Below are 20,780 nucleotides of genomic sequence, written 5' to 3'. Positions count from 1 at the left end.
ACTTGTGTAGCTCAGCCACCTGAACTGTCTTCTTGAAACAAACAAATCTGTGTATGTGTGTGTGGGGAGGTGGGCATGACCCCTTATGTTTGTGTGATTACACATACACAGCTACAAAGAATATATCACTGTAAGACGTGAGGTTATATTTACCAGAATGCTACCACACTGGACAATAACTATTGGTGAATCACTTAAAAGTAAAACTAGATTTGTAAGAGCAGATATTCATTTTTCCACCATGGGGGGGGCAAGACTCATTTTAGTTCTTTATTAAACCAATGTAAGCATCTTTAGAACATTGCTATAAACACAGTACAATCCACAGTGCTAAATAGGAGAAGCGTAAGATGGCCCATAAAGAACAGTATATTTATAAGTAGAATGAGGGATGTTTACATACGCTAGCATGGAATAATTGTATTCCATATATTAAACGAGAAAGCAACTTGTGGAGCATTAGGCATAACATGGTCTCATTTACGCTTTGCGCAAATACAGATGAAAATATTCACTGAAAAAAAAAAGGGAAACGCACACACACACAAAAAACAATCCATTAAGAATTGTTCATTCTAGTAAAGGAAGTGAACTTGGGAAGAAAAGGGCAGGAGGTAGGAAGGGGCTTCTTTCCTAATAATTAAATTTCCTTATGTCTACCATTAATTTATAATTAATTTTTAAAGAACTGAAAAACTAAAGGTGTAAATAGGGATCAAAATGTATAATTGAGTGCTCGCTTCAGCAGCACACATACTAAAAATGCATAATTGATAATGTGTACTAGGAAGAAAAGGTCTAAAAGTGTTGGGGAAATGGGAGGGGAAGAAGAAAGGGTAGAAGGGAAAAGAAAAAATAAGAGAAAAGGAAAAAAAATGGAAACAAAGTTTTTGTAAATAGGGAAGGGTGGAGGGGGTGAAGGGAGGGCAGGGGAATGGGAAATAAATAAGAACCAAGGTACATCGTGTAAAGGTACAAGATCCCAATGATGAATGTAACTGTATCTTCTACCTAAAAAATACCAATAAAACTTTTTTTAAAAAATGAAAGAAGAATGAACCAGAGCACCTGTAAGCAGGAGCACTGAATGGAACTCAATTCTTCTGTAATCAAGTGCATGGCTCTCTCTGTTGGTCACACGGTTCTGTAAAGTAAGTATTTTTTAACTGACGGAAATAGCACCTTTTCTGGCACATGGCCACTTACCCTTCGCAAGTACTTCCACAGCTCTGCCCAGGACACTATGCCCATGTAAACCCCAAATCTAGGGAGTTGAAAATACCAGTGAATACATCTCACCCTCAGCCCACACCCACAGCACAGGATAGGATTGCCCTTCTCCTTATTAACTGTACACATCAAAGCACTAGAGATAAAAATCATACTCTACTCCTTAAAAACCTACCCATACAAACTTCAAATATGCATAAAAATGCATAAAACTTCATAATCTTTAAATAATTCAAGTGTTTGTCTTTGCGAGAACACCAGATTTTACTTGTGAGCTAAGTAAGCAGTCCTTGTTTTCATGGAGATAAAAATCAAAGCAAGATAATTACTAACGGAAATAATGAGTTAATGGTAGAGTCAGCAAATACCATGAGGGAACCAAACTCATGTCTGTCTGTCTGTGTGAATCAAGTTTTATGGGAACAGGATCACACTCACTTGTTTATGGATTGTCTGTTGTTGCTTTTCAGCAACAGCAAAGAGAAGGATATCCCCAACAGAGACCACATTGCCTCTGAAAGCTCAAATATTCACTGAACTGGTTTAGTACAGAAAAAGTTTGCTAATCCCCAATGTGCGTATGCAAATCGGACCATTCAGATGTATCTGTGTGTGTATTCTTATTTAGGTGTGTTTAAGGGAGGCATCTTTCTGTTAAGAAGCAATTCTAAGAGTATTCCTTAAGGCACATGTTTGTTCCCTCTTTCTAATACTGGGAGGAACAAAAAGAGATAGTGAATAAACAGTATTGTCAAAACTGGGTAGAGGGAAAATAAATTGGAGTAGCTTAGCAAATAATATTTGCTAATAATAGCAAATAATATTTGCTAATGTTTTTAAATCTGAACTCTGTCAATTCATTTGGGTTCATGTTTGGCAAAGACCCAATTCTTGTGTTGGGTGTGCAAAAAAATAAAATAAAATAAAATAAAAAGGTCAGAACTGATTGAGGCAAAGATAGTGGGTCTTATTTCAACAATCTTTAAAAGTGTTTGTAATATTGTGAGCATTTCCCAAATTTCTGAATGTCTCAACTTTCTCCTGAAAAGAATATGGCCAAAACATTAAAAACTGCTTAAGCTAAATTTTTGCAAAACATTTGCATGGATGGGGTAATGCAGCATCCTGCCAAAGATACTCTGATTTAATTCTGCTTGGCAAGTCGGCTGGGCTTGTTTGGCATTTCATTAACAGAAAATAAACCTCACTTTTCTTCCTGCGAAAATAGCATGTGTAATATTTTTGGGACAGCAAAGCTCAGCATGCTACTTTTTGGTTTGAAAAGAATATGTATTTCTGAAATGTGGACAAATAATTTTAAAGCCTTTCTCTGCATAGTAGTAACGGGTTACTGTGGAAAATCCATGTCTTATGTATGTGAATAAGTGTCCCAAAATGTTTGTTTAAAAATCACAAAAAAGCAGTTTCATAAGATAGTAAGAGAAATTATCTAGAAATTGAGAAAACAGATGCCTGTGAAACTTTCACTGCTATGAAACTTTTACACTATCATGCTCTGTGCAAGCCAATAACTTAGTCCTATTAAAATTTAGCTAGTTTGGGGGTAAACTATAGGTAAAGTGTGGGTATTACAAGGAAAGACAAAATAAAGATACCTTGAAGTCTGTGACAAAGTAACTATTCCTCAGAAAGAATGCAAGGTAAAATAATATTCAGCTTCATAACTAAGTTTTCGGCCGTGGAACAGTCAAAGACCTTTCCAGTTCTGTGCCAAATTCTTTTTTCAAAGAAACCAGAAGGAAATGAGTTATCCTCAGACTACACAGCTCATATAAACACAAATTGGAAAAAGCATATCGTTAAAAGTACTGACTAGATTATTCACAAGGTATTGATGTAGCTAAGAATACCTGGGATGAGGATGGGGACAAAACACATTAAAAAAAGGTCCTTCAAGAAGGTGGGATACTTGTTTTGACTACAGGAAGACTAGAAGTGAATCATGGAAGAGGGAGATAGGAGTTGGAAGAAAAGCAGACCAAGAATGCAAAGACAGGATATACTGGATATGTAGAACCCTAAGCTGCTGCCTGACAGGAAGTACTTGACAAAAAACTAGAGTGAGGCAGGAAGCAGTAGATTAAAGCAGAATATAGGTTGATACTATCATGCACTTCATCTGGCAGGGTGGGAAAATAGTAGAGGAATTTAAACTTGCAAGCAGCAGGTCTACTTTGGGGTGCACAGTGGCAGGGGTGATTGAACAAAGATCATTTAGGTAGCGCTGATGCCTGTGCAGGAAATGAACCGATGCTGATGGCCGCAGTTCTGAATATAACAGCAGTGGTTACGGTGAGCACTGTAGATGCATTTAAGAAATATTTATGACAGATGACTAGCAGGCCCTGGTACTAGGTTTGATGTGGAAGAGAACGAAAATGGGGGAAAAGAGCAACCACGGTGACTCTTGGGCTTCTGGTTTTGATGAGCAAGTCGATGGTGAGGTCCCAAAACAGCACAGAACGAGAAAGCAGGCAAACAGTGACGAGGTTAGTGTGCCTGTGCCTAGCGAACGAGGCAAGCAGCTTGATGTTGGAGGCAGAACTGCAGGAAAGGGACTCGAGCTACGTATAAAATCAATGAGTGGTTGCAAATCATGACCGTGGATGCTATTGCTGAGCGAGGGCATCGGGCAGGAGAGAGAATAATAACCTGAGGATGAACTCAGGGGAAGAGAAAGAAGAGAAAAGTCTATGACAGAGACAGAGAGAGTAGTGACAGAGTCCTTTGGAGGACATGGTGCCATGGAAACCGGAGACACCAAACCCTCAGAAGGAGGAGATGATCAGGAGGGTCAAACACATAGATGTGGCAAAGAAACCAAGAACCTATTTGCATTTTGCAATCTGGCAATCATTCTTAGTTCCCCGGGGAAGCAAAAACAAGCAGTAGATGGTGGGAACTGTAAAGCAGGGACAAAGAAACACCCAAACTCTGCACACATCAGGTTCTTGTGAGATGTAAATGAGACGAGAAAGACAGGAGAGAATGAAGGGAGAGAGACAGGATCAGAGGAAGGACAGGACGCTCGGGGTAGGAGAAACAGGAGTATCCTCTCACACCGGTGTCGGCCAGCCCAGACTACTCCCTTCCTGCTCCCTTTGTCTTTTCTTTTCCCTGCCACTTTCACATCCGAGGAGATTTCTGGGCAATTTGCCATGGTGTTAGGATGGCAGCCTCTTTAGGAAGCAAACCATGGGATAAGATGGAGTCAGAGTCACCATTTTCTTATTAAATTTTGTAAGGAAATCAGACAAAAAAATAATTCATTTCTTAAGTAATTACTGTCTTTCAAAAAGATCTCTTCTTTCCATCCTGTTTAAGCCCTGCACATCTTAGTGTATCTTATAATTATGCTTCTGAGATAGGTGTACATTGTAAGACACCTAACATAAGATCTGATTTATTAGTGAGTGGCCAGGGATTTAGATCAGTGGTTCCGCTGCCTGCTTCTCAAGCGCAAGGTCCCGAGTTCGATCCCTGGTACCAAAAAGTAGAATAAAATAAAATAAAGGTGATACAATTATTGACTCCAGTACTTTTGTACAGCTTAGAATTTCCTACACTGGGAAAGGACAGTGCAGCATACTTAAAAGAGGCTCATTTGAATAGCCAGGCGTGGTGGTGCACGCCTGTAATCCCAGCGCTCAGGAGTCTGAGGCAGGAGGATCACTGTGAGTTCGAGACCAGCCTGGGCTACATAGTGAGTTCCAGGTCAGTCTCAACTACATAATGAGACCCTGACTCAGAAAACAAAACAAAACAAAGAAGAAGCTCCTTTGGGTATGAATAGATATTTGACTTTTTCCTGGTTCTGTCACTACCTAACCACATGACTTCCAACATGACCTTCTCTGAACTGTCTTCATTGTAACTTTGAAACCAGGTGCTTCCACTCCATGGCTTCCTCTTCCAGAATTTCCAGCTAAGAGAAAAGTGCGACACAGAACCCAGTTATAAGCCCTAACTCCACTTAGGAAATTAAGTCAAAGTATGTTTTGTGGGAGTTGGAAAAATATGGAACATTTCCAAGGTCATGAAATTATGGCACACATCGTGGGGGAGAAATACCTTCTGATAATAATTAGAAAAGATAGCTCTACACAGAGCCTTTTCTCTTTTCAAATGAAACGCTCATTTGAATCACACAGTATTTTTCTTTGCTTTCAAAGTCCAATACCAAGGGTTTGATGACAAATCAAAGCAGGATTGTCCCAGCCTTAGTACACATGCCAGCATCTCCAAAAGCAACATCAGAATGACAATTTCTGGAGATAAATGATTCATCTCTGTCTCTGCTTTATTCACTAGGAGAATATAACCACAGTCGAGATTCAGTCTGAGGCTAAGCAATACAAAACCTATGCACTTGGTTGCCATACAGACGGCAGTTTCTCTCTGCAGTGTTCCCAAGACAATGCAGAGCAAATGACCTCAGAGAACTCTGGAGCCTGTGGAGGGTGGGCAACAGGGGAGGTAGAAAATTAAAAAGAGCTTTTGGCTTTGTATAAATTTAACTAACACATACTTGAGATCCTGGAGATAAATGGGATAAATTGAATAGCAAAGAAGTATCCTTATTCATTTTCTTCTTTATTCCAGAGACAGAAGAAAAAACATGCCAGTAAGTATGTCCGGTCCCCTCTCTAGGATTTGTAACAGACTCTGTTTGGACTTAGCTTTGCTTTATGAGTAAGATTTTCATCACAGAAGCAAAAATTTCAAACAAATTTTAATTCCTTTCTATTCTTGACTGTTTATCAACCCTCCTTCTGTGGTACTGGATTTTGTTGTTGTCTTTTTTTTTTTTGGTACTGGGGATCGAACTTGGGTCCTGCACTTGTGAGGCAGATGCTGGAACCACTGAGCTAAATCCCCAGCCCTTGTTGTTGTCTTTTGTTTTGCACAATTATTTCTCTCACAACAACTAAATTTACCACCCTTTATATTACACTGTTTTCTATAGTCTAACACTTGTTGATCTTCCTCACCTGGCCTCCCGTGGCCTCTTTTATCTGGTCCTCTGATATTCAAAAATTAAGATCCTTCAGCTGCCTTCTGAGGCTCTCAGCCTTCATAACGAAGCCTGGCGTCCATGTCCAGCAGACTTGCTGGGGTGGTTTCCACAGTCCTCATCCCCTCTACTTCCCCCTTTGGTGCACACATTGATATTTTGCAAGAGCTTTGCTGACTTCACGGTGCATGTGGCAACTCACCCCTCTCCACCGCTTGCTTCTTAGGCTTCTCTAGCGCGCTATTCTTGGGCAAGTCATCTCAATGCCCACATCGCCCAGCCATTCCTCTTTCATCTTCAGATCTTCTCCTACAGTGTTTCCTGAGTCTGTACCAAAGTCTCCAAATCATCCTGTCTTCTCCTTCTTCTCCCTCAGCAATGCCCATCCCTAGTCTGCTGTCAGAAGTCAACTTTCCTGGAAACATCTGGAATCTGAATCCCCCTTAGTGGCAACTTTCCAACCATTCAAGACTCCATCTTCTTTTCATTACTTGAAATTACCCCATGACCTGAATATTTCATGCCCTCATGACTTCAGTAGCATTTTCTCACTCTAAATTTATTATGTCTCTATCTCCTTTATTAGATTTTAAACTTCTCAAGTGTAAGAATTACAGCTATAAATCAATCTTTTGGAGTAGTGCAGTGTCCAGTCATAGTTTTAAAAATGTGGAAAATCTAAGCATAACAGTAAAACAGAAAGTATTATGCAAATGTGTCTGTTCTTCCATGAGGACATAAATGGCCAAAGCATCGTGGTAGCCACAACCACATAGCATGGCTCTGTTTGCACCCCAGTGAGCCCTGAAAGCACGAAGCCTGTTTCTTACCTTGCTGTCTGTCCTGTGGAGCTAATCCAACCACAGACTTTTGCCTTTGAAGTCAACTGGAACATCATGCATGGGTGGACTCCAGAGAGCACACAAAGAAAGAAAAAAAAAACTGACATGTTACTCTTAACCAGAGGGACTGTGCTATTTCTGAGTTTCTATACAGACTCAGACATCCCACAGACTTCAAGAGCCTGCAGATGAGGCAGGAGAAGAAGGCAAAGAAAGCAAAGTCCTGGGAATGGGCAGCAGATAAAGCCACAATAGAAGGAAGGTTTTAACTTCCAAGTAAATCATTGTTATCTTTTGTTATCAAGGGTCCTACAGAAGCCAAACCAAAAATTCTTTAAAGCAATAAAACCACTCCCTGAAAATGTCAAGCTCTTCAGCAAATGGCATCTACTCCTCATCTGGAGTACAAAATTTGCCTTGTAGACCAGCGTGCAATTCCAAAAAACTAGTGTTTATCCAGAATCTTGACTGAGAAAGAGTTATGCGCAACAAGTTGAGAGCACTATCAATAGTGTCAAAGAGAAAAGCACGATGCAACTCTCACTGTATATGGCCCTCCATGGCCACTTCCAAAGCACACTCTGAAATAGCATCAGCATCTAATATAAAGTCCTAGGTGAAACCATCTTATACTACAACATTAACATTGTAGCATTATTCTGATCCCATCCTCTAAGGCTGAGCTAAATGATGTTTTGGAAATTAACTTTATTATTACCGTCTTTTGACCCCGTAAGTCCTTTTCTGAGAAAAAAAATTATACTTAAATAAAAGAAGCACAACATATGAGGACTCACTACTTAACAAGTACTTAGGTATTTGGGGGTAGGTTTTCTTTACTGCTGCAGACCTCTGTAGTAAATAGTAGATGATATTTAAAATTTACCATCCTAGTGGTTATGATGCCTAACACAGGGGAAGTAATTTAAAAATATTAGGGGTATTATAGTCCTTGTTTCAGAAGAGGAAAGTATGTTTTAAAAACATGAAGGATTTGACCAAGGCAATAGCAGGACTGAGGGCCAGGAGTGGTGGGGCGTTCCTGTAATCCCAGCACTCAGAAGGCTGAGGCAGGAGGATCGCTGGCAGTTGCTGGAGGCCAGCTTGGGCTAAATAGTGAGCTCAAGGCCAGACTCACTGCATAGCAAGACCTTGTCTGACAAATATAGTAGGGTGGAGATTTTAATATAATTTGGTTTGCTTCCAGAGACCATTATCCTCTTTGCCATGAAGATTGCTGTTTCTGAGCTCTGAAGTGAACAAGAAAAGGAGACATCAGCAGGAAAGATCCTGAAACACTATCACACAGGGATGCCTGTGCCCTAATGACCCTCTCTTCAAAGTGTGTGCTCAGGTATTAGAACGTAAGACTTTCAAACCACTGCAGACCTTCAAATCACAGGGCAGCACACAACAACGTGAAAACGGCAGAAAGCATGGCTTGTCAATGCGGCCTAGCAAAATGAACACACACCTGAGAGTCTGAAACTCATTCATTACTGAGGAGAGATGAATTCACCAGAGATGCAAGAAAATGGCTCTGTGCCCCTGAACCTTGCTGTTGTGCTATAACCTGGATTTTATATTTAAATATTTCAAGATGAAGCCTAGAAAGTTGCATTTAAAAGCACCATTATTCAAAACATTTTGGCTACATTATTGGGGTAAAGACCTTCATGGTGATGAATAATTTATGCCTGAGTTAAATTATTATGAATAAGCACTTTGACGATGTACCAAAGAGGTGTAACATCTGAGAGCGAACCGTGCCAGGCAGCTGCCTCAAAAACATACTTACTTCTGAAGTCCTAAACTAAAACTAAATTTGAAAGAGATTCTGGGCAGCATGAGTGAGCAAGGGACAGTAAAACCACAGAAAGATATATGTACAGTTAAAAAATAATTGATTTTTCCTAATATTTTCTTTCATCTCTTCTGATTTTCAGATTTGATCACAGACCACACTCTCCGATGTATAATGCTTTCATTTTCTCAAGTTTTTTTGAAAAACGTGTTTCTCTTTTCTGCAAGCAGTGGAAGTCTAAATAGGCGTTGTTAGAGAAAAGTCAGAAATAATGTGTCTCTCAGCCTCTTTTCTTCCTGTTCCACACCACTGGGTGAGGAGTGGGGGGGGCGGTTGTGGAAATCCCACTGAAGAATTTCTCAGCTGTACCTTTCACATTGTTTGGAGCTCAAAGGTGCCATCTGCAGATGGCTATGGAACTGTAATGCAGCTCAGGGCAGGCTGCGGAGCACCAGGAGCATTTAGAGGATGTGTCCTGACTCTGCTGTCACTACCTGCTTAGACAAGTGGATGGGAAATTCTGTCTTCCAAAGACACTGACAGACAAGGGTGCCACATGCTAGAGAGGGTGCTGCTGCTTGCTTTCCAAGTGGACCCCAGTCCTGGGGTCCTTCTGCCTGGTTCTTCCCGGCACCTGGTGTAAGTCCTTTCATATAGCTGGAAGCTCCCTCAGGACAATCAGTCACCCTTTCCCTGGATCCATAAAAAGACATCTGTTGCTCCCTGCTTAGAAAATGCCACAAGCTGCCCACAGGAGATGCCAGGCAGGGACTCATATGCAATTTTCTATCCAATTCTTCCTTTCCTGAGTAGAGTTGGCAGAAACAGCCAAACCTCTGCTTTCTACGTCTACAAAATACAAGCTCCACAATTAAAAGAGAAAAATAACCCAGTCATTTCTGGGCTTTTGCCTTTTAACACAGGTAACTAAGAGCAAAGCTTTAAGACTTTTGAAGTGAAATTTCAAAAAGTTTGGGGGCAGTTAAAAGTTTCACTTTCACTGAAAAGGGTGATGAAAACATGCCTACAAAATTATGGTTTTTCCTTATAACCTAAAATTTTATATTCAAGATAGAAAATGAGAAATTAATCCAAAGATCCTTGCTTAATGTTGAGTTTTATTTGGAATGTTGTTTTTTCATCTGTGTGGAGAAGTGGTGTGATGTTTTTTTCCAGAGAATGAAGTATGAGCTCTTTACATCCATGGACATTAAGTCTGAAACCCTTTCCACCACACAGAATGTGTTAGCCCAGTTTCCCAAGACAGTGAGGAAACTGAAGTATTTCAAAATAAAGGTACATGATCCCAACAATGAATGTAACTGTACTGTATCCCTAAATGTACCAATAAACTCAATAAAAAAAAATATATATATAGACACATAAACAATGTTAGCTCTTTTAAAACTAGTTCTCTTTACATTAATGTACAAATTTTAGAAGAATTTCAAGAAGCACAATTAGGGCAATAACACGTTCCATCAACCTTCCATGGACAACACACACACACACACACACACACACACACACACATTTTGTACAATCTTCAATAAAGTAAGGTACTTGTAAGTTTTCATTGTTTAATTATTAAAAGAAAAACATAGCCAACATTTTTTAAGCTCTCCTGTAATGAAAGTCCTGTGGTTTTGCTTGATGAAATCAACTGAAAATCGTAAGATCCATTTTGGAGGACTAGCCTTTATTCCAAATATTCTTATTATTGTTCTCATAAACAATAATCTGAATCAATATTCTGAGCCTAAACGCTGCATTTGATTGTTAATATTGCTTTCTACTTGTGAAGAAATAACTTTTCCCTTCACAATACTGAAGGTAATTGCTGAGAGTAATTTCTCTATATTATTACCCAATTAGCTCTTTATGGTTCTTTCCCTCTCTCCACTTACACTCTTGTTAATGAGGGAAAGATTACATTGCCTCTTTATGAAACTCTTTACAGGGCCTTAGCAACACTGGTCAGATGAGATAAACAAGGTGGGATGGAGGGAATGCTACAACAATTGAGTGGATAAATGACTGTAAATCTTTCCAAATTTGTGACAATAATCATGAATATTGGGTCAAAGGGATTTCAGTTACAAAGACTATACACTATACCAAGGTTTATCCAACTTGGGGTGCAAAAATAAAATTCCTTGGGTTGTGAAAAATTATTAATTCTTTAAAATATTTATTTTTGCTGCATGTGGTGATGCACGCCTGTAATCCCAGCACTTAGGAGGCTGAGGCAGGAGGATCACTGTGAGTTTGACGCCAGCCTCGGCTACGTAGTGAGTTCAAAGCCAGCCTGAACCACATAGGGAGATTGTTTCAAAACAAATTTTTGTTTGGTTTTGTGGAAAAGACTCAGAAACTTACACATATATGCCACATATACTCATAGGTCGAATTTTATTTCCCCAACCAAAAAATAAAATGGTACCATCAAAGTGATAAGTGGCTGGAAGAGCCTAAAGTGTGTGTAAATATTAGAGATCCAAGGAGTACCTTGGTGAAGTCCAGTGGATTGAACTTCATGGAATTGAACCAGCAGGATAAAGTGAGTTCTCCCAAACTCTTGCCTCAAACTGGATTCTAGTGCTTTGAAAGTACCAGGTTAAAAAATAAAATAAAATGTTTAAAACTGAATCTTTGGGCTCCTATGCCTATTTATCCAGATAATTCTTTGCTATATCACTTCCCTACCTGTCAAAACTATATCCCTGGACTGAAGGAAAACACAACCTAACATGAGCATCAGTGCCTCCCCTTTACTTCCTTTCTGTTCGGCACCCCTTCCGGCTAACTTCCTTGTCATTGGAACAGTCTACCATTCTCAATATTTTTTAAAAAATTAAAATTAAAAGCTGCTAACATGAAACTATTTCTGTAAATGTCACCAAATGGAATTTCCTTTAAAGATCAGCGGCAGCATCATACAACATGTCTAAAAATGGAATGGTATTATTCGTGCGTCACTTACAGCCTTTTACATATTAAGTCCCTAGCCAACTCACAAAACAAAAGACTTCAGAAACTTTTCACCTTTTGGCCAAAATGAGTTATCAACTTAGCATATTTACAAGTACCTTTCTTATACATTCAAGTTAGTATGCAGTGTGACTTAAACGAATGTGACTGTACATTCAAATTAATAGGCGATGTCCCCAAATGTATATTAAAGTGAATTGAAGAGAGAATGAAAGGCTTTATCTTTACCAAGAGAAAATATCCAGTTAATTCAGAGGGGAAAGAAAATCTTCAGGAAACTTAACTGATCAGGATTGCATTGAAGAAAAAAACCGACTGATTAAATATTTCCCTTTCCTACTGCATGCGGTGTGTTCTTACGGCGAATCACAGGGGCTAAACATTGTTCTCCATTTGCTGCTCTCAATTGTATGCCCAGGTGGCTGTGAGAGACCGACAATTACAGACTGCGGCTGAGTGCCAAGGTTCATGCCTGAAATTAGCGTCAAAATGAAAGGAGGGAGGAAAGTTGGGGATAACGGGGAGCCCAGCTCGCCTTCTGCCTTTGACCAACATCAGTACAGCATGAGATAAGCTTTGGGGCACAGTTCATTTGTGGAACTCACAGAGGCTGTTCAGCGGCTGCTACTACAGTTCAGACTGCAGGAAGAGTCCTTGTCTCCTAAAAAGCAGGGCAGCTCCAAGCTTTGTGGCCAAAGCTTCAGCCTTCCTCACCTCCACTAGCAAGCAGGGATTCCCAAAGGGTGGGGCGGCCTCAGCAGAGCGAACCCCCTTGAATCAGAGTACATATACCTGTTCCATTCACTGGTTTAGTAAACAACTGTTCCAGTTTGCTTTATCCAGAAAAATTAATTCTTCCTACATGTATACTAAGTGATAGTGATGTCTCCTTAAAGTAAGTCCTGTATTCATATCTGCGTGTGCAAGTCTGGTTCTAACTGATAATAAAATAAGCTACATAGGGAGGTCATTTGTAGTAGTTGCTTTAAGAAATACACACCTGGATCTCCATAGGCAGTAAAATTTCTACCTTAATAACTCAGTTTGAAAGCCCATGAGAAAATGCCTGAATCTGTAATACCCATCTATCTAGCTAGCTAGCTAGCTATCTACCTATCGATTTCTCTTGTGATTTCAAGACTATGGTTTTTTAGTACAACTGAGGAAAAAACATAAATAAAATTAACCTTGAAAGTTGCTTGTGAACAGAGGAGTCCGCACCAGATACGTGCAGGCTGAATTTGGCTTTTATTGACAAAAATACAACATGCTGTGTTAAGTAGTTGAAACTTTATAATGGATAAGGAAATGGCTTTTTGGGCAGCGAAGGAGGTGGCCGACAACTTTTATGATATTGAAATACATTCCAGGGAAGAGAGAAAAAAATCACATATAGTAAAACAACAAAACCAACTTGGTACCAGTTCCATTGTGCGCCTGGATGATGGAAAACTAATATAAACAATTGCACTTGTTTTTCCAAACACCAAAAGTTCGTTGTATTTCAAGAAAATGCTTGAACATTGATAAAAGTGACATCTTTTCTACCTAGTGACAACGATCAAAAAGCAAAAATATATTTGAAAGTAAAGACCACTGTATATATCTATACATTCTCTAACCTGATTATAAATATTTAAAGATCTTTATAGGCCTTGGGTTATGAATTTAGAAGTATTATTTCTTTTCCCCTGTGAGCTTTCCTATAGTTAGCCTCTCTACTTCCTTCTTCCCCCTCCTCTCCTCTTCCCAGTCTCAAATGTGTGCTGTTACCCTAATCCCAGGCACCATGGGAGGCAGTAGGGCTCTTCTCCCAACCTTCCAGTCTTAACCCCTTTTCTTCCTTGCTTTATTTCACTGTTGGTTCTCTGAGCTCCATGCCAACCTGTCACTTGGGCACATCCACAAACACAGACACAAGACAGTGCTAAGCTAAGCTGCATCGAGCCTCTAGTTCCTTTAGTTGTTGCCAATGTCATGGATCAAATGATCTATGCAAATGAAAGAATTTTAGGATTTTGTTCCTAAGATAGGCTTGTTTACCCAGACTATTGGAGGACAGAGATTATGAGAAAGCCCAGGCAAAACTGTTTCTAGTCCAGGAACGATCTAAGAAAATCCAAGACAAACTTCATGGGGACGGTGAGAAAATCAGCCTTCCAGTGAGAATTCCCATATAGTAACAGGCAATGGTGCAGTTAGAAAGAAAGACTGAATTCAAATGGTAAAAGATTTGAAAAGGCTTGAGGTGTAATAATTGTGCTCTACTGGCTCTGAGAATCCCTGCATGTGGAGGGGAACAGCATATGAAAGTATCAAGGTGGTTAGGGTACACCTTGATTCTGAAGGCAGTAAAGCTAAGGGCCTGTTGTAGCCACAAGGGTATGCTGAGCATCTTGAGCAAGCCTCAGAGATAATCAGTGATACTTGTTGAATGAATGCTTGTTGAATTAATAGAACCTAAAGTACTTAAGTTCTCAGTCATCATGGCTGCCTACTAGCTTTGTGAGCTGGTAGAAGTTACTGAACTTTTCAAAGTCTCCTCATCTGCAAACAGGCCAGTGATGTCACCTTTCTGATAAGGTGACTGAGAAGATTAAACCAGACAACAATGGTAAAGGGCTGAGCACGTTGTCTGGCATGTAGCAAATAAGTGTTAGCCACTAATGAGCATAATTAGAAATCCTTTAAACGGTTTGAGAAGCGCCGGAAGGAAGAGTTAAGAGCAGTTGACCCTACTTCGTGCCTGCTGCCTTGTGGGCCTGAGTACTGGAGGGAAGGGGATGCATGCAGACAACATATTTAAATACATTTCAGTAAAATAACTTTCCAATGCATGCCCTGGCTATCTGATCTACATATTCCTCTAACCTGATAAACTATGTATTCTTGTAAGGCTGACAGTTTAATCCCTTTAAAGAAGAGACAAGAGAAATATGACGTCCAAAATGACAAGGATTATGAGGGAATTGGCTGATGATATATGTACAATGAGTGAAATTCCAATAATGTGCAAAATTAGGCAAATAATATTGGATATTGAATTCATAGTGACTATTAAATTAAGAGTCACAAGAATACTTTCTAGTAAACAATAGGTCATGTAATAAATGTTTGCTGAATAAATGAACAATTTCTGAATCCATATAGGAGATTTTTAAAAATAAGGTGTTCGATTTCTTGTTTCAATTTTCTATCTAGCAAATTGAATTCTTCAAATACTTCCTGGAAATTTAATGTTTTAAAGATATCTTTAGCAAACTACGTTAAAAATCTTAAGGCTGCTATAATTAACTATACACCACATCTTCCCAACCACTGAGTGTGATTTTATGTTTCTGCCTTTGAGGGAACCCCTCCTACCCTAACAGTACATTTTGGTATTTGTGTTTGAACTGCAAACTCAATTATCAGAAAATATAAGAAATTCAAGGATTTATACAACAGAAGTACACAGTGGCTAAATAATGTCAAGAAACATTAAGAACATAAATGTAAGGCTTAGAGTTATTATTAAGGATGCCAAAAGTTCTGTGTACTGGTATAGTGTTAGAGAATCATGATGTCTAAGAACTTTAGATGGACTCAAGGTCATAACAAATATATATAGGCCATCTCTTCAAAAAGAGATCATAAGCACCATTAAGTAAATACAATTTCCACATTCAAAAGTCTGAATAATTATTAGTGAGTGACATGAAAAGTACAAGAATACATTTCTATTTCTTCACCTGTTCTGGCATCATTTAAACAAAAGCTCCCTGAATGATGATGATGCAAATTAAAATTTCCTGTTGGATCGCACAGAGGATTAAATATGAGAGCTGTACATAAAATGTGTCCACGAACCCTTTGCAATATGCTGGCACAGGCTCTTGGGGGATATCTCAGTAGCGAGCCAGAAGGCCCCCGCCCTGCCCGTTAACACTATATAAGAAATGACCTGGATGAAGTTGTAGAAAGATTACTGAAGTAAAGTCTTCCTTAAATTACACAGAGTGCTTGCTGCTACGGGGGAAATCCACCTGCTCATCACCCCTCAAATAACTTCTCAAAGTCTCAATGCCTCACACAAATTTCTAGTAAAATAAATTTTGAGGTCCTCTCTGAAATTCAGACAAATAGTTCAGATAGACGGCCTTAAAGTCAGTACAATTTTCTGGGTGATAGGAAAAAAAAAATAAGAGCATTCCAAAAAGACAAAGACCAAAATGATAGTAGGCAGAAACAAATCATGAGTAACCATATGCTCTATGACAGTGGTGTTTGGAAAGGTATATGAATTACAAAAATAAAGCAAGCTTTGGGATATTTTCAAATATATCAGAAGAGAATAATCAGATGCAAGAGCTTAATTTTATTTTTATAAACAACTGCAGTAAAAGCATGTTAATTCAGTGACACTGTATTCTAACTTTAATATTCACTTTATTTTAAATTGTATAAAATATATTTCTAATTAGCATTTTAAACAATGCACTTTGGAAGCCACTGGCTTTGTGTAACTTGCACAGAAAAGTGATGTAAGAATTTCATTTTGAGTTACATGAAAATTGATCTAATATGTCACAACTCCAGTTCCCAAAAGATTTTATCCTTTAAAAGCTGTGTGATTAACTTTACTTGTGTGTACATCTCCCCGAAAGAACTAAAGTGCCATGATGTTTCTGATAACATTAGGTACAATCATACTAAGTTTATCTGTCTGCACTTACCTATTCAATACAAACAGATACAACAACTGTGCATTTACATGCAGGGCTTTTTTATTTTTTCGCCCAATTTTAAATAACAAAAAAACACATTACATCTAAAAAGCAACAATCGGTTTTGTGATAGAGCTTGGTATTTTTTCCTTCCGTTTTCTCAGCTTTCTCTTACTTGCATACCATTTTTTTCTTTTCCTTTTTAAACCATGAGCAATCATATTGTCTCGTCTTTTCTTGAAGAAACAACTAATTATCCTTAGGAAATCCTGTACCAAATTAAAGTTGAAGCAATCTGGAAATACTATTTTATCTCAAGAGTTAAACACAATTGTTTGAGCTGAGATAAATGCCTGAAGACCTTTCTGAAATAACTTTTACATAAGGATAAAATGACTTGCATATAAGAAACAATTACCAGGCAACCATTATTAGCACTAGAAAATTGTAAAGCTAGAATGAGCAATAAAAACATTGTATTTGGAATGAGATATTAAGAGAATAGCTATTAAAATATTTTACTCAATTTCTATTACACCTTAAAATGAAAGTCATCAGAATGTCATTATAGGCCTTTTCCCCAGATTCTTCAGAGTGAATCTAATCATTTCGGGAAATGGAACGCTCTCCAATATTCACCTTTGAAATCACAGCTGAGCAAAACAAGATGTGAAATTTAGAAGCTATTTTATATAAAAATATGTTCGCACACATACACACTTACATACCGGGGAGTATTTGTCTTCAGATACCTAGAATTAAATATTTCTTGTGAAATTAACCACTCAGCAAATATTACCTTCAAGAAGACCTGAAGGAAGAAAGCCTAGTAAAGGAGCCACAAGGTGAACTCTGCAAAAATCTCAGTTTAACAAAGCCCTAATATATCTATAGGAGAGGGGGAAAAAACTTTAAATAATCAATTATTTGAAAATTAATTTCAATGATTACTTGCATACAGGAACATAGAACTTTTGACTTTTACTCAACTAAAGCATCAGCCAAATAAGTGGGACTATAATAATAAAGATGTCCTTAGGCATTCTTCCCCACAACTGGTACTTTATGAAGAAGTTTTAAGGCAGAAGAGACCTTTGACATCACCTAACCTTGGCTTGTAATTTACCGGCTCTGGTACTCAAATCTACATAAAATAAACATTGTTTTCATTAATACCCCCCAATGATCATTTCCTCTAAAGAAATAAAAAGCTATTCATTTCCAAGGCTGAAAGAGAAACACGCAAAGCTCCTGACTGCATTTTGTTCACAAAGGTAGCAAATCTTTTGAAAAAGACTTAACAATAAAATTCTCACAGTTGTTCTCTTTACACCTTTTATATTAAAAAATAATCCATATTTTTACAGTCACACTTAGAAAGCAGTTTTCTAATGGTTCTAGCGAGGAGCACATGAAAGGGTCTTAAAATTGCACCTTAAAAAATGTTGAATTTTTACCTTTCAGCTCGAAGAGGGTGTCACTTTCCGGTCCCAGGGTCCTGGAGCTACTCAGCGCTGGCCGATTCAGAATAAAAACCATTAGCATATGACTTTCAAAAGGAGAGAAAACTACCCTACAAAGCCACAGTTGGTGCCTATAAGCAATGAATGCCTTTCCTGATACCTATTTTGTCATCATCACCTTATTAGCACACTGTACGGTCCCTGCAACATCCATCAATTAGCAGTTTGGAAGGGGAAGGCGCTGGGTTAGGGCTCATCTGCTGCTCCCGGCTGGCTGTGTCTCCGCAGTGATTTTAATCAGCTCCTGCCTAACAAGGGTCTCGCCCGGAGGAGGTCCGGGACCATTTGGGGCACGCACAGAGCACGACCAGGAGTGGCCAATGTCGGACACAACTTTCCCTCCACGATCCAGCCCGAACTGAAGGCGACACTAGTCGCAGCAGCCGAGCCCCGGGAAGCACATGTCCCTGAGGGTGGCCAAGCGCTTGGCAAAGCGGAGGCGACAGCTTCCGAGAAACTATTCGCGAGTCCCGACTGCCCGCTCCCCTCAGCCCCAGGCAGGCGTGGGGAGAAGGCCGTTCCCGAGGTCAGAGCGAAGGTAAGGAAGCAAGGAAAGGCTTCCTCTACCCTCCTCAGTCCTGCAGATCAGAGGCAGCATCCCAATCCCGAGTGAAATGCTAATGGACAAGAAAATGAATGCCAATTTCCTCCACTTTGCTCCAAGTTCCAGCGGCCCTTCACAATAGAAGATAGCTGCTTGCGGAGAATGCCTTGTTCCATACCATTAACTCAGAACAAAACATATTTTTAGAGGGACAGCGGTGTTTACTTGTAAGAACTGATGAATTGTTCGGCACCATTTATCACTCGCAGACAAAGACGGTCAGCCACAATTTTGGACATAAATCAAGGTACATGCTCCTCAATTTAAAAAAAAAAAAAGACAGCTTAAGCCCCCAAAACCACAGAGATTGAGGTCAGACTGGCCATAGCAACCAGGAACAGAACTTGGGCCTCCAGAAGGACCTAGCAACCGATAAATGAGTTTAGATCTCCTTTCATCTCCACTGGTGTGAAAGCCAAAATTAAAAAGATTAGATCACCCTGCACCCATGACAAAAGGTGCCACAATGAAAAAGTCATTTCCAGCCTTTGAATCACATCAAATAAATAACATTCATCCCCGCTATAATGAACAACTTTCAAAGTAAATTGAATCTCCATAGCACTGCTTTCCCTGGCTGCACAGTATTTACATAACAATATATCCCAGGAAGCCCCGAATGGGTCTTGTAAAGGGGGAAGCAGGATAAAAAAACATCTTTAGCCCCGATTACTGTATATTCAGACTGCTTTCTAGTCCCCCTCATTTAAACACTGTGTAGCAAGAGGAATATAAACAATGTCTTTAGATTGTGGGAAATGAAAGTTTTTGGTACATTTTTAAATGCCTGGAACTCATCCCAGTACACATTCCCTTTGTGGGGCACTGAAGACATAAAAATTACTTAACCTCCTAAATCCATGCCCCGGACTCCTTCTTGTGACAAAGAATTCTCATCTGTGTGTACCCTTGCTTCTTTGTTCATGACAGCAATTTTTCACCCAAAATATCCGCTGAATTTTTAATATATGACTTAAAATGAAAACACATTTGCAGATGGTTTTATCATGTGGCTCATTCATTGTCATTTCCTCGAAAGTACACGGTATTTGCCATTATCATAACAACAATGTCTATGAAGTTTTAGTCATCTCTCCACACAAAGTGTTCACCCTTAACAGTCTAATTTGGACTCAGTGTCTCCTGGTCATTAAAAACAAAATTAAGCACTGCCTCCCAAACAGCATTGACTCCCACAAACTATTGTCTTTTTTCCGTATTTCATATGGACTATGTTCAAACTAAGACTGCAAAATCTATGGTATAAATATACCAGCTTAATCTTATCTTTCTGTGGCAGCTCACATAGATATTACTATTTGAACTCCACAGGGAATCTCATTAATTTTTAAAACCCTCTGACCTCAGTACAGTTGAAGGTAAAAATAATTACAAATTAAGAATGAAAGAGCATCGCTTGAATTCTGCCCAGCCATATGCTCCACACTGCACAAAACACTGCTAACTATCATCAAACAGAATTTTTTCCAGATATACATTTAAGCAGCATGAGAAATGTCACCACAGACATAAAAAGCAGCTCACCCTTCCACCAACCAGGCTCACCCCTCACCTCCGATGATGATTCCAGTAACACAAAGCCCTGAGAACACAGGTTTACAGGCGAGTAGGGAAATGACAGCCAGCACACGATATCCTCTCGGAATATTTCCCGACCAAGAGACGCGCCTTCCAGCACAACATCTCAGCCACAAGGATGCAGAAATACAAGCATCAAAGAGGCTTGTATTTTTTCTTACCCAAAACTTGTCAGCAGCACGGTCTTGTCATTGTTGTCACCTCCGGTGCCCCTTCTTGCCACGGTGGAGATTGGCTCGCTACATTATTGCTGGGTGCTTCAGTTACAGCTGTGCCACTCATCTGCCTGCACAGAACCTAGGAGGGGGAAATGAGGAAGAGGAGAGAGAAAGAGAATGAGCCGGAGCAAGAGGAAGGAGTGTGTGTGTGTGTGTGTGTGAGAGAGAGAGAGAGAGAGAGAGAGAGAGAGAGAGAGAGAGAGAGAGAGAGAGAGAGAGAGACAAACA

General features: G+C 39.4%; 1 long non-coding RNA gene across 5 annotated transcripts in view; it reads right to left on the bottom strand.

Annotated features, from left to right (window-relative positions):
- The window catches only part of LOC104865581, a 100,556-nt gene that overhangs the window by 78,428 nt on the left and 1,348 nt on the right, over positions 1–20,780 (bottom strand). For 3 of the 5 annotated variants that reach the window (XR_781211.3, XR_781210.2, XR_004517297.1), the window contains exons 2-3: positions 20,496–20,631; positions 18,066–18,122 (exon numbers count right to left, since the gene is read on the bottom strand). This is a non-coding gene — a long non-coding RNA (uncharacterized LOC104865581). Of the gene's footprint in view, positions 1–7,095; positions 7,172–18,065; positions 18,123–20,495; positions 20,632–20,780 lie in introns of those variants that run through there. The other 2 variants (XR_004517298.1, XR_004517299.1) reach the window with 2 other exon arrangements.

Source organism: Fukomys damarensis, unplaced genomic scaffold (genome assembly GCF_012274545.1).
Source record: "Fukomys damarensis isolate Sample0158 unplaced genomic scaffold, DMR_v1.0_HiC HiC_scaffold_15, whole genome shotgun sequence".
NCBI classification, from domain to species: Eukaryota; Metazoa; Chordata; class Mammalia; order Rodentia; family Bathyergidae; genus Fukomys; species Fukomys damarensis.
This window is presented reverse-complemented; position numbering and strand designations above follow the sequence as displayed.